General features: G+C 42.4%; 1 pseudogene; it reads left to right on the plus strand.

Moving 5' to 3' along the window:
• The first annotated feature begins 737 nt into the window (after nucleotides 1-737).
• Nucleotides 738-13510, plus strand: LOC115110319 (MICAL-like protein 2; annotated as a pseudogene).
• The last annotated feature ends 9 nt before the right edge of the window (nucleotides 13511-13519 follow it).

Here is a 13519-nt window from a genome sequence, read left to right on the forward strand (position 1 = left end):
TCGCGAGTTCTTGGTGGGTCAGTTTCTCCTATGTTGGGTCATACTCAGACACTCCAGCTTTTTTTGATTGCTGTCCAATCCTCACAATTAGAGAGTATCCCAGTCACTCCATCTTCATTTAGGCCCATCTCATTTGGGTCAAATTTGAAAAACCACCATTGGTGACCCAAATGGGTCAGTGGGTCTGATTCTGGTTAATTCGTTTCATGGAGACTTTAAGCCCCTTCCGAGTTTGCAACATGTAACTTAAAATATGTATCATTGGTTTTCGAATGAAAATGCCCCATATGCAAATGACCCATATGCAAATGAGCAAAAGGGCTCAGCTGAATCCTTTGTATTCATAGCCTAATTGAGTTGCTCATTAAGGCTTCAACACTAATGTCTGCTCATTAGTGTTAATGTAGGCCTATAGCCTATTTGTCCATGAAAACAGTAATGATATTAAAAACCACACAGACTTCAAATAATAGTGTAAATATTGAAATATATTTCTATACCAATGATTACCTCTGAAATAGACTATTCAGGATATAATGCAAATGAATATTTGATAACCGGACAGACACTAAAAAGGACCGATTAATTGCCAACACTGTGATTATTAAAAAGTGCAATTATGTCACGGTGTAAAATTATAATTAACAGCGTTAATTAGGCTACTGAACCAAAGCCTCGCCCCTTGCGTCACGCCAATATACTTTTTCATGAGCTATGCAATGGTAGCGAATCAAATGCGACCATCAGCTGATGATTGAACACTGAACTGGCTTTTCTTTCTTGGTAATCGGTATCTGCTTTCTACTACCTGTACATTACCTGAAATAAGACATAACACCACTGGCTGCATACTTCTTTGTATAGATATTTTTTTCGGGAGTCATTTATTTGACAGGACGCGCTCCAGGAAGGATGGCTGCCATCAAGGCGCTTCAACAGTGGTGCAAACTTCAGTGCGATGGGTAATGAGATGTGGCTGTCATCAACATGACAACTTTTAGGACGGGTTGGCGTTCTGTGCGCTTATCCATAAGTACAGACCGACCCTAATGTAAGCATTAATGTGACTTTAAAATATAGATTTGGCTGAATAATTGATGTTCAACGTAATGGTTAATCAGGTGCAACAGATCATTAGCAGCTGCAAACCATCAATACTTCCAAACACTTCGATGGCCATTCGCTGCTAAAGCTACAGTTAAAATCTTATAATATTTATGAGTAACCGACCTCGGCGTTTTCTAAACTCGGTATTACTTGCCATAACACTACACAGCTGATTTCAAATGATCAAAGCTTGATTAGTTGACTTGAATCAGCTGATTTAATGTTAGGGCAAAAACCAAAACGTCTAACGTTACCGAGTTTGGGAAACCTTAGCCTACTGTCGCCGTTCCATTTGTATCATAACCAAACAACATTTTAATGTTTTGTCATTGTCTTCTTACTTTGCAAACACATTTTGTAGCTTAGACTATAGCTTCAAATCATGATTTAGAAAAGTAATGTTCTCATGTAACGTTTGGCCTAATGTAATCCCATGGAACACTACATACAATAGGAACGAAGCGCTATTTGCTATCATGTTCTATTTATTTTGAAGGAAAGTGTTCCCAGTGGCTTCCCTTGCCTCAATAATGGTGTCGGAAGTCCCCCTCTAGCCAGAGGCTTGACAACATTTTGGTTGAATAAAAAATGTAACCTATATTTATCTAAGCATGTTCATCAATTAGGCTAGATTAGCATAGGCAAATATCCATATTCATAAGTGGTAACTATGAGTAAAGGTATGTTTGTTTTTTCCATAGTTTCAATGTAGGTATGCATGTGATCCTTATTTTTAATCAATACATTGCATAATGTCACATGAATGGAAATTAAATGTGCCCTAGTCAAACTTTTAGAGTTTCAGTTAAGTCCAAACATCATTCTTGATTAACAAGAGAACACATTTGATTTTATGTACTAAATGTCTGAAACAGAAAGAAACTTCACAGCATAACCATTCCCACAAGATTTCTTGCTATACTAGTGGACTAGAATATTATCTTTGTTATATCCCAGAAGCCTGGTAATTTATCTTGAACAGGGCAGTTAGGCACCCAAATTCACATGGGAATAACCTTTGATCAACCTCCACAATGTGAATGATTGTTTCCCTGTGTTTCTATATTCAGAGACTAACGACTCCCTGAATAAAGAGGATGTTTTTGACAACAACAACTTGGTAAGATGTACTGTCTATTTATGCATGTAACATCAGCACAGTTAAAGGTTGTACGCTTGACATGACCATACTGAACTGTTTGACCATCTTATCAGAAGTCAGTTGGTTTGTGTTTGAGGTGATTGCATTGTTACAAATGCATCATGTCCTTTGTAACATTCAGGCCTATTTTTACTAGTGACGTCTCCAAAGGACTGGAATTGCACAAGTCAATTCATGGTTATTTTGATATGCATCTCAGTGTTTATATTGAACTGGGGCAAACACATTTTGCTCTGAAGGGTGATGTTGAATGCAACCTCTTGAAAAGAATGTGATGGCTCACCATAAATGTGACCTATTGCTTCCCTAGCATGCATAGTATGTAAACGCTGTAGCTAAATGCTGAACGTCTTTCCCAGCTGATAACTGAACAACATGGATTCCTAGGATTTTGTGTCCCAGGCAAGGTTATTCGTATACCAACTGTAGTTTGGGAAACCATCTCTCCTTGGGGTGCTATACAAGGTCTGTCCTATGTTGCTGTTTTAATGTGAGGAGAATGTCATCTGCGAGTTGTAATGAACATGTCAAGTCAGTGAGTGTTATACTGCCTAACAATTCACTTGGTAGTGACTTTGGCTAGTTGCACTCATTTCTATTGATACTTCGACAGATGCCGGCTTAACTATTAACATCAGATACTATGTTTGACTTGGTTGAATTTAACTTGTTGTTAACTCTTTGGAATTATTTGGCCAACTGTTTTGTCCCCCACCCCTCTATTTCCTTCATAGCAGGAAGTGTGTTAGGACTGTTAGGATAAGAATGAGTCAAACAGCAGCGCAGCTGGGACTTGTCCATAATTTAGTTGTTCTCTGTGCTGGTTTCCTCTGATTTTGGATTACAGACCTCAGTGTTCTATGCTCTCCAGGATCTGTTGCAAAACACTAGCTGCTAGTCGTGCCGATCCCCCAATGCGTCTGTTAAGAACCTGAGTACTAGAAGAGGCTCCCTGGGTTATTCATTATGAATGAGGCTTACTGTTATCTGTGGGCCACTCGATCCGCACGATAAAAAGGTCCATTTACAAATGTTAACAGTATGATGAGACAACACTGCTTGAGGGTTTGCATAAGAAGAACTTAAGCCACACAGAAAGTGCTGCAAGTTTTCTCTCAAGTTTTAAAGTAAGCGCTAGTCGTATTTGTGCAACCAACTAGGAAGGAATTCCCCCATGGTGGGTCCCAAACATCCATATACATTGACAGTAGTCTTTGTTCATGACAAGGAGGTGCAGTCGTCATGTGAGTTTCTCTCACTGGTGGGTATCTACTACAGACTCAAATATACATTTGTTTTGTCCAGACTCTGTTTTGTACAGCATCAATGGGCAGTTCCGTTTCTGTTATACAGAGAATCTCACAAATGTAGAAGTTGTTTGGCCTTTCTCCTCCTCCTCCAACACGAACGAATATGCCGTTCTGCAAGGCTGTACTTTAACATTTTAATGAGCACATCAGGTTGATCCCAAACAATGCCCCGTTGTCCTTCTCCCTCCTTGTTCCCAGGGCTGAGTGTGCACAGGAAATGTGCTATTCATTATTCACCCCCTGTCCAGACCTCCCTGGCATTGGGCCACAAACAGCTGCTGGCTGGACTACACTATTTTCTATTTCTGAAGATACCATTTTGTCTGGCTTGTTTACAGTTAAATTAAGTAGCTGCTTTGTATTTTAAGAAACACTCAAGAACATTGGGAAAGTGTTATTCAAATGATGTAAGATTTTTCCTTGTTACTTCTGCTTTGTAAGTGTTAAAAGTTAAGTTTGTAAACATGTACAATGTTATGTGTTCTGCATGCTAGGGGGAACTCCAATGCACCTGACCCCTCTAATTGTTGTCTCTATGACTTTAGGGTTGGTTAATAAAACAAGTGTTTATTTCTAACTTCAGGCTTTCCGGGTTGCAGAGGACAAGCTGGGGATCGCTGCTCTGCTGGATGCAGAGGACATGGTGGCCCTGAGGATCCCAGACCGACTGAGCATCCTCACCTACGTCTCACAGTACTACAACTACTTCCACGGACGCAACCCTAGTAAGACTCTGACTTGAGGCAGCTTTGTTACATTGGAGCACTAGCCTATATGTTGCACTTTAAGTGTTTTCTTTCCTGGTGCGGTGTTACTTAAGGTGATTGTGAGAAATACATGCGTATGTTAAATTGGGTGAAACAATGCTTCAAACCCGTTTAGTGAAATGTGCCTGTCCTTACAATCAGTAGTACATTTAAATATTGTCAAATGTTTTTCAAATTGTTTATGGTTATTGGTTTAAAAGATAGTATATTCAAACTATTTCAGTTTCACAAAGCATCTCTACTGAGCTATTGTAGACTAGAGTATTGTGGCTCAACCCTCTAATTTCTGATGGCCAATGTTGTTTTTTCCAGTTGGAGGGGTGGGTGCTGTGAAAAGACCAGCAGAGGGCTCCAAGGAGGAGCCATGTGGAAAGAAGAATCTCCCGGTGGTGGCCAAAACCATAGTGTCTAAAATGGCAATAGAGAATCGCCAACCTCCCTCTCTCATGGTGAAAACCTCCCCCAAAGCAACCAGAGCTGCTGTTCAGGTACAAATGGTTCTTTAATGTCTATTTAAAGAAATATATATGTATATATATATATATATATATGAACTACTAAATGTACACAATATATACAAAAGAATGTGGACAACCCTTCAAATTAGTGGATTTTATTTCAGCCACACCCATTGCTAACAGGTGTATAATTTCAAGCACACAATAAAATCTCTGTAGACAAACATTGGCAGTGGAATGGCCTTACTGCAGAGCTGAGTGACTTTCAATGTGGCACTGTCATAAGATGCCACCTTTCCAACAAGTCAGTTTGTAAAATGTCTGCCCTGCTAGAGCTGCCCCAGTCAACTGTGAGTGCTGTTATTGTGAAGTGGAAATGTAAAGGAGCAACAATGGCTCAGCTGCGATGTGGTCAGTCACAGAACAGGACTGCCGAGTGCTGTAGCGTGTAAAAATCGTCTGTCCTCGGTTGCAACACTAGCTACAGAGTTCCAAACTGCCTCTGGAAGCAACGTCAGCACAATAACTGTTCATAGAGAGCTTCATGAAATGGGTTTCCATGGCCGAGCAGCCACACACAAGCTTAAGATCGCAATGCCAAGCGTTGGCTAGAGTTGTGTAATGCCTCGTTACCATTGGACTCTCACACATTATTCCATTTCTGTTAGTCACATGTCTGTGGAACTTGTTCAGTTTGTCTCAGTAGTTGAATCTTATGTTCATACAAATATTTACACATGTTAATTTTGCTGAAAATAAACGCAGTTGACAGGGGGGAGTTTAGTTCACCTGACCAAAACACTTTTTTTCTCTTCCACAGAAGACTGAAGTTTTGGTGGAGAGGTCCAATAAGACAGGCACTCTCAGCAGTAAATGTGTTGTGTGCAAATGCCACGTTCATCTGGTCCAACGGCACTTTATCGAGGGGAAGCTTTACCACAGGAGCTGCTTCAAGTAAATGTTCACTTTAAACATAGAAACCAGATCCACCATTATGGTTAAAACGTGTTGACACCTTTTATGTTGCACCTTTCACTAGGTGCAGTGAATGCTCCATCGTCCTCCTGGCTGGGGCCTATAAACCAGGGAAGGAGCCAGGTATCTTCATCTGTAATGATGACCAGAACACTAAGAATGGCTGCAACGAGCCTCCCTCCTCTGGGGTTGTCATCAAAACCCGGATGCCCAAGCGCCAAAGTTGAATCCAAAAGTGACACCAGCAGAGTCCAGTCTGTCTCCTGCTCCACCTCTGTGCCTTTGACCCCCATCAAGGTGGTCTTGAAGCCAGTGGAGACCACCACCCCAGCTCCCCAACCCTGGACCAGCTCGGCCCAGAGAACCCAGGCAGCACGGCAGAGGTTCTTCCAGTCATCTACCTCAACCTCCAGCAGTCAGAAGTCCCCAGCCCCCTCAGGACTGCCGAGGGTACCCCTGAATCCTGAGGAAGAGAAGAACCGAGCCAGGGCTGTCATTACCCAGAAACTAGCTGAAGCGAACTGCAACAACAATAACACCAGATATTTTGTTATCCGACCAGCAGAAAGAAGGTGATTAAAGGCCTATGTGCTTACCTATAGGCTTTTAGTCTTGTTCGAGTGTGCACAGCCACAGTTCATATCATTTTGTGGATGTCAGCTATTACTAAATGTACATTTCCAAACCTAATGGTGATAGTATTGCTTCCCAGGTTTGGAGATGTGCTAAGCTCAGCTGACCTCCCCAGCTGGAAGCAGGCTAAATGTGGTCCAGGCACAGCAGGACAACTCTTCACCAGCAATAAGGAATTGCTTAACACCGTCAACAAAGCCAGCGCCAGACCAACAACCGTATCCTTCAGCACCAAAGGCAAGCTTTTTCAATTCCATTTCATTTTCAGAACTTTTTTTATCACGATCATGTTTTTACAATGGGTCATAGGGGAAACTTCAAAAGCTAGAACGCTTTCGATTACCTTGTTGTTAATGCAAGGGTGTAGCCACGAACAGCATTTCCATACAGTTTAACAAAAGTCTGTTTTGAAGTGCATGAAAATAAGATGAGCTGCTAGTGCATTAGCAGTCTTTACTAACAGCCACTTTTTATTTAGTTATCCCATCTTGTTTAGCCCTTTTTAAATGTTTTTATTTTTAACATTAAATAGAATTGTAGAATTTGATAATGAGCTTGAATCATCTACTCTCCTTTCAAAATGTATGTCTCTTTGGCAGTAAGTGCAGACTGTGCAGAGGCTCCTGTTAACTGGCGATCAAAGCTCAAGCCTGTTAAAAATGGACCAGGACTGAAGTAAGTCTGGACTGCTCATCTGTTAATCAACCACTTTCTCTTTCTAATCCTGTACATCCACACAAAGGGAAGGCAGGTATTGTCACCCGGGTGAGAGATTAAATTATATATCTGATCTGGAGAGCTAACCAGTTGGGCGTCGCATTTATCCACTCCTCCAGCCTCCGGATTCATCCTGCCTCGCCCTGCTCTGTTATGGCTGATTGGCTCAAATTGCAGCCACTCTCCTCCCCCATCCTCACAAGTCCCAAGGAGTGCTATGCCTGAAATGAACCCTAGTGCAACACTAACTAGTTTCCCAGAGTTCCCTCTGATGACCCCCTCCACTATTTTCTCACCTCCATTATTTCTAAATATTTAAGGTGAGGTTGAATGTTCTGTTTGTACTTACTCTATGTTCAATCCAAATTGGTTGATTTCAGGGGAAAGTCCAATCTTTTCCTGCTCCTTACATGCACCCTCTTTCTCCAGGACCTCTGACTCTGAGGACCATGCGATCATTGTTGAGCAACCCAAACCTGAAGCCATCTCGAAGTCTTTCGCTACTAGTATCATCGTCAACATCAGCTCTACCTCTCCTCCGATTCCCCCAGCAGCCTTCAACCCTCCACCTGGCCCGGTGTCTCACAGAGCTCCGTCTCCCAAGCAGCCCCGTTGCGGCTCTGGAGGCTTGGGTACCTGCTTTTTATTATCTTATCCTCTATAGTTGGCAGAGTAGTGTTTCATAAATGATTGAGTAAACATTTTCGATGACTTGTGATTTTTAAATTATCGCGCTTCACCTTCTAGGTACTAAAAATGGGAATTATTCTACTCCTCTGTTGTCCACTCCTCCCCTGGTTCCTGTCTGGCACAGGGTTCCAACTCCCAATAAGCCTCACCACAGCTCTGCGGGATCGGGTAAAGACAAGAACTCTGTTCAGTGATTGCATCGCAACAATGTATTTGGAGTCTATATTTTGCAGTTTATTAATCGGTTACACTTTGTTTTTTTGTTTTTTTCTTCTTTTAGGCTCAACGGATGTCAATTATTCTCCCCCTATGTCTCCTAAACAGCCTCGCCAGGGTTCCACAGGTTAGACTGGGCCTTTACTTTCTATTACCAGACATTGTCTCAACCATTGTTTTAATTTGTTTTTGTTATGTCTTAGCCTGTTTATTTTCAGAAGTTAAGTCTTATGTGACAATGGCTCCCTGAGTGTCAGCCATTAAATATGTAATAATCCTATTCTATCTACCTCTTAGGCTCCAAAAATGGGAAGTATTTGTCACCCACAAACACCTCCCAGTCTGAAACGAGGTCCCCCTCAGTAAGTTGTCAGTTATGTCTCATACATAAATAGTGGCATGTTACTAGAGCTTATCAGAGGCAATAACTATCCTATGTGAAAATATGTAATATTCTTATGAAATTCAGGTCATAGTTAAATAATTACACAGGATTAGCAATTGGTGGTGACACAATAGGTTTTCTTTGTTTTGTTCAATGGAAGTCCCATCACATCCCTATGGACCAGATAGTGAAGGAGCTGCGTGAGATTGGAGACAGCCTGGGTGACTTGGAGAGGAAGGGAGTGGAGATGGAGAAGAGGCTTCGCAGCTGTGAGGAAGGTACTTGCCTTGGGACTTCCCTTGACTCCCAGTGTTTCTCCTTCCTTTGTTGATGTTGACTAATAGCGATTGTTTATTTGCCAAAGCAAGTAGGAGAGAGGTCCTCTGCATACACTTTCTCCCTTTGACATTTAGGTAAGTTATTGGTTTTGGCACTAGTCTGGCTTTTGAAGGACTGTGTGCAGAATTGCTTGTCGTTTATGTTAAGACTGACCATGTTTCAACCTTAACTGGGTCTTTTTTCAGGACAGGATTTTGAAGGACACCATGGGAGAATCTCAATTGCGTACTCCTCGCCTCAACCCATTAGATGAGAAAGCCAAGCCCCTCCCCTCTGACCTTCTCCTCCAATGGGTTTTGAGAAGGGAGAGGATGCAAGGAGTATGCAATTGAGATTCTCCCCCTCGATCAATGTTTATTTCCAAGTTAACTTCCAAATAGACCAGCCTTTATGATTAGATATTTATTAATGTACTTCAATTGAAATGGCCCAGTCCCTCCACTTCTCAGTTTTGAGTTGTGCTCTGATGGTGAGCATGTTATCCCTGTGTTGTGAAGTTCTATTAGTTAATGTGACGACTGTTGCTCATCGAGTGATTAAAAGTTTCTAATTGCGTGATTAACTGAATCAAGCAATTATTAACTCATTAACCTGGGGCACCAGGTTAGTTTTTATTGATTTTCTATTTCCCAAATTAACTCAAAGAATATCAGAATATCGATTTTACAACAGCCACTAATTAACCAGTTACCTCTTCAATCTCGTTCTGAACGTCGTATAGTCTGTGAATCTGCAGGGACCCGGGTCTCGCCAATGAGTTCGTACCACACCAATCTTAGTTTAATATTTATTTACTAAAAAGCTAAAATGATGATTAAAGATACACCTTAAAGGCTATTGATTAGAACGTAGTATAACGGGTCATAACACTATGGCGAGTGTTACTCAAAGAGAAAAAGAAAGTATATGAAAGAAATATACATTTGGGTGAATTTGTCAGCTATGCTTATTCTAACCCTAGCCTTGCCCCAAACTGCTGCTCTTATGGGTCAGAATATAATGATGTAATTATGTGGGGAAGTTCTCTGTGGATTCTCCGTGTGGACCATTCAGGCTGCTCGATGACGTACTTCTCCGTCGCACCTTTCTGGTCGTCCTCACGATGTCCGTGTCCTTTTGGCTTAGGAGTCTGTTCCTTCACCCTTGCTCTGGAAGGGGGTGGTTCGACTTGAATTCACCCGCTTAGACACATCTACTCATTCGTAGCTTGGGTAGAAAAATATAGTTTTTTAAATTTTATTTTACCCCTTTTTCTCCCCAATTTCGTGGTATCCAATTGTTAGTAGCTACTATCTTGTCTCATCGCTACAACTCCCGTACGGGCTCGGGAGAGACTAAGGTTGAAAGTCATGCGCCCTCCGATACACAACCCAGCCAGCTGTGCTGCTTCTTAACACAGCGCGCATCCAACCCGGGAAGCCAGCTGCACCAATGTGTCGGAGGCTACACCGTGCACCTGGCAACCTTGGTTAGCGCGCACTGCGCCCGGCCCGCCACAGGAGTCGCTGGTGCGCGATGAGACAAGGACATCCCTACCGACCAAGCCCTCCCTAACCCGGACGACGCTAGGCCAATTGTGCGTCGCCCCACGGACCTCCCGGTCGCGGCCGGTTACGACAGAGCCTGGGCGCGAACCCAGGGACTCTGATGGCACAGCTGGCGCTGCAGTACAGCACCCTTAACCACTGCGCCACCCGGGAGGCAGAAAAATATTTCTTTGTCTTCAAACTTGAGTTGGGTTTAGGGTTCGTTGACTTTTTAGACCTTAGCTGCAGCTTGGGTCACGCAGTCTTCCCTGTAAATTCTTCACTCACAGGTTTTATACCCTTGGGTCAGAAGTGTGCGTAACCGCCTGTAAGGGCAATTCACTAGGCGTACCCAGTTAAGAGCAAGGTTTTTCTCAAATCCGATTTTAGACAACTAACTTAACATTTCATCTTTACCAAAACATTCCCTTTGATTTGGACATATTCCACACAACGTACAATGTATAAACATCAAACATGTACTAGGAAAACTCTTCACGTTACAATGTTTTTGTAATAACGCCATCGATTAACCGTTAATAACAAAACAAAAATTACATACATTTTCATATTCCATCTATCGTCATGACCACCATTGTGGCTGATGGAAACCATTGTTCCAAAGTCCCTTTATTTCATATTTAATGTTCTGAGGCTGGTTCTCCATAGTAACAGGACAAAGGAATGTGTCTGTGGCCTGAGATTTACCAGGGGCATGAGGTCATAAAACGCCCACATCTTCAAACCCCAAGATCTCTCCTCCGTTGGGGTTGAGAGATAATATGTAGGGTTGTGGTATCCTGTAACCTGACCTGATCAGGACAGTCATGACACCTGCTAGCCCACCTGGGATTTTACACAGGAATCCAAACCCACACAGCCTGGAGGGGAGAGGTGTGACTGCCGAACAGGTTCCATTTCCCTCCTCCACGGCCCAATGAGGCGAGAGGCGGGCACAGCCCACATGGGGGCACCTTCTCCCTCTCTGATACGATCCATCCCCCTTGAGTGATAGAGAGGTGGTGGTGAATAGCTGACCAGCCCCAGAGACTGGCTGTGGCTGCAGACAGAGCAGGGGCAGTAGGGGGGCCTGATTGCTCTGCTCAAGGTCACCATCTGGGCACAGTTATATTAATATTATTATCCGGTTCACTGCTTTACTCCTTCCCTCAATCCTTACATGCTCCTGGCTGTCCTGCTGATAGGAGGCAGGGGGAGTTAATGGGACTCTTCTCTCTGTCCCAGGCCAGTTTGTACTATTGGTTGTGGCTGGTGTGTTTGTATACACACAGCCCTTAGACAAAGGCTCAATGTGCATGTTGGACTGGAACAATGTGATTTAATTTTGTTCATAAGTCTTACACAAATAAATGTCATTTTTTAAATGTATTGCCAATGAACTTCCTTGACACTGGCCTTTTGCAGAGGGTAAGGGGGACATTTTGATGGACCCTCTGATGGTTGACTGGTTCAACCTGATCCGAAAGAAGCAGACGTACATTAGGAGGGAGTCAGAGCTTGTGTACATGTGAGTACTTGTCAAGTTAAATGTTACCCAAATGTATATGCACTATTTTGGATTTACAATGGCTTAAACATCACTTATTGCATTTGTCAGAGCTAAGACTCAAGACCTGGAGGGTCAGCAGCCTGGGGTGGAGGGTGAGCTGCGCAGACTGTTGGAGAAACCAGGTAGGCGGCACAAAGCTCACACAGCACCTCAACTGTTCACTTTACATCCCCCTAACAGATCAGCAGCTACCATGTTGTAGTGTCGTGCTCCTGTCAAACACAGGTCTTATCCCTGGTATCACAGATCATCTGAAGTCTACAGAGGAGCGTCGGCGAGAGAACGGGCTGATGGAGAGGTTGATGGAGATTGTGAACGGTAGAAACGCCATTGTAGAAGGACTGGATGAAGACAGGCTCAGGTAGGGAAATGTTGCCACTTTAATGTTTGTACAATTTGTGAGTTGTGACCCATTTTCTTTTTTAAATGTGAGTAGCATTTCAATATCTGCAATGGTCTCAAGCAGTGACTGGAATGCCACTGAGGTCAAGCTGGATGTCTAACTTGAAAAACCTAAACATGTTCTCCATTTTTAGGGAAGACAAAGAGGATCAGCAGTTGAATGAAATGATGCAGACTCTTGGTGAGTATTTAACGTGGTTGATTTAAAATGCCCCTGTCTTTAAAGCCTGGGATGTTCCTTGCTTAATGTCATTTCCTCTCATTGTTCTGGTGGACAGGACTTAAACAATCCAAAATCAAGAGGAAGTCTTCCTTCAAAATGCTGTTCAGACAAAAAAGTAGTAAAAAAGTGACTGTGAGGGATCCAGGGACTGCGTTTTGATTGTTCTGCTCTGGGGGCGGGTGGGGTCTAAGGTCTAAGACCAACTTTTTTTCAGCTACATATCACATCAAGTTGGTGTTTTGTCGCGAAGGTTAGTTTAGAAATGTTTTTTTTGTTTGAGGAGACTCCAGGCTTTCACTCTTCATTTAGTGTTGTTCTTGAGATGGATTTCATGACACTTGACTGATCATAATGTTCTGTTCCTTTTTGAGTTAGTGTATATCTAAGGGATCACAATTTAGCTCATGGTTTGCTTAACATTGTTAGTTTTTTTCCCACACGTCTAGGTTGGGATTGTTGTGAAGAGGTGTTCAAGAGTCACTGTTAGAATGAGTCCAATGCAAAATAATGTAACTGGTATTGTTGCACCGGATAATGGTGAAGGAGAATCCATATCACTGTTAAATTGTTTGTATCAAAAGAGGAGCTTGCCTTTGAGTGATGTTTTTAGCTCCAGTATGTCCAATTTAATACCAATGTCTTTTATGCTTCCAAAAAGTATGTTATTACAAACATCGAATAACATTTTGAGTGGAATCCATCTGTAGACCAGTGAAGTGGTGAGCAGCGTTCTACGCTACCTCAGTTGAAAGGGTGTATTTCTTCTGTTGTGCTGTAGGTGGCACCATGGTTTTACCTTACACGAACCGGGTAGGAACCTGAATCCAATTCACCACAGTACAGACAGCTAATTTTATTCATGCTGCAAAAAGTTCCAACTCTGCTGATGCAATAACATTGTGAAAGCTTACGTAGAACAGTAGCTCATAAACTAATGGCTGTATTGAGCTTTTAATCTTAAACCTGGTTTAATTAAACATATTAGTATAGAATTATCTACTGAAGCATTGTTTATGCCTGGTCCATTATTGCAATGTTT

Source organism: Oncorhynchus nerka, unplaced genomic scaffold (genome assembly GCF_034236695.1).
Source record: "Oncorhynchus nerka isolate Pitt River unplaced genomic scaffold, Oner_Uvic_2.0 unplaced_scaffold_4384, whole genome shotgun sequence".
In the NCBI taxonomy this organism is placed as follows: Eukaryota; Metazoa; Chordata; class Actinopteri; order Salmoniformes; family Salmonidae; genus Oncorhynchus; species Oncorhynchus nerka.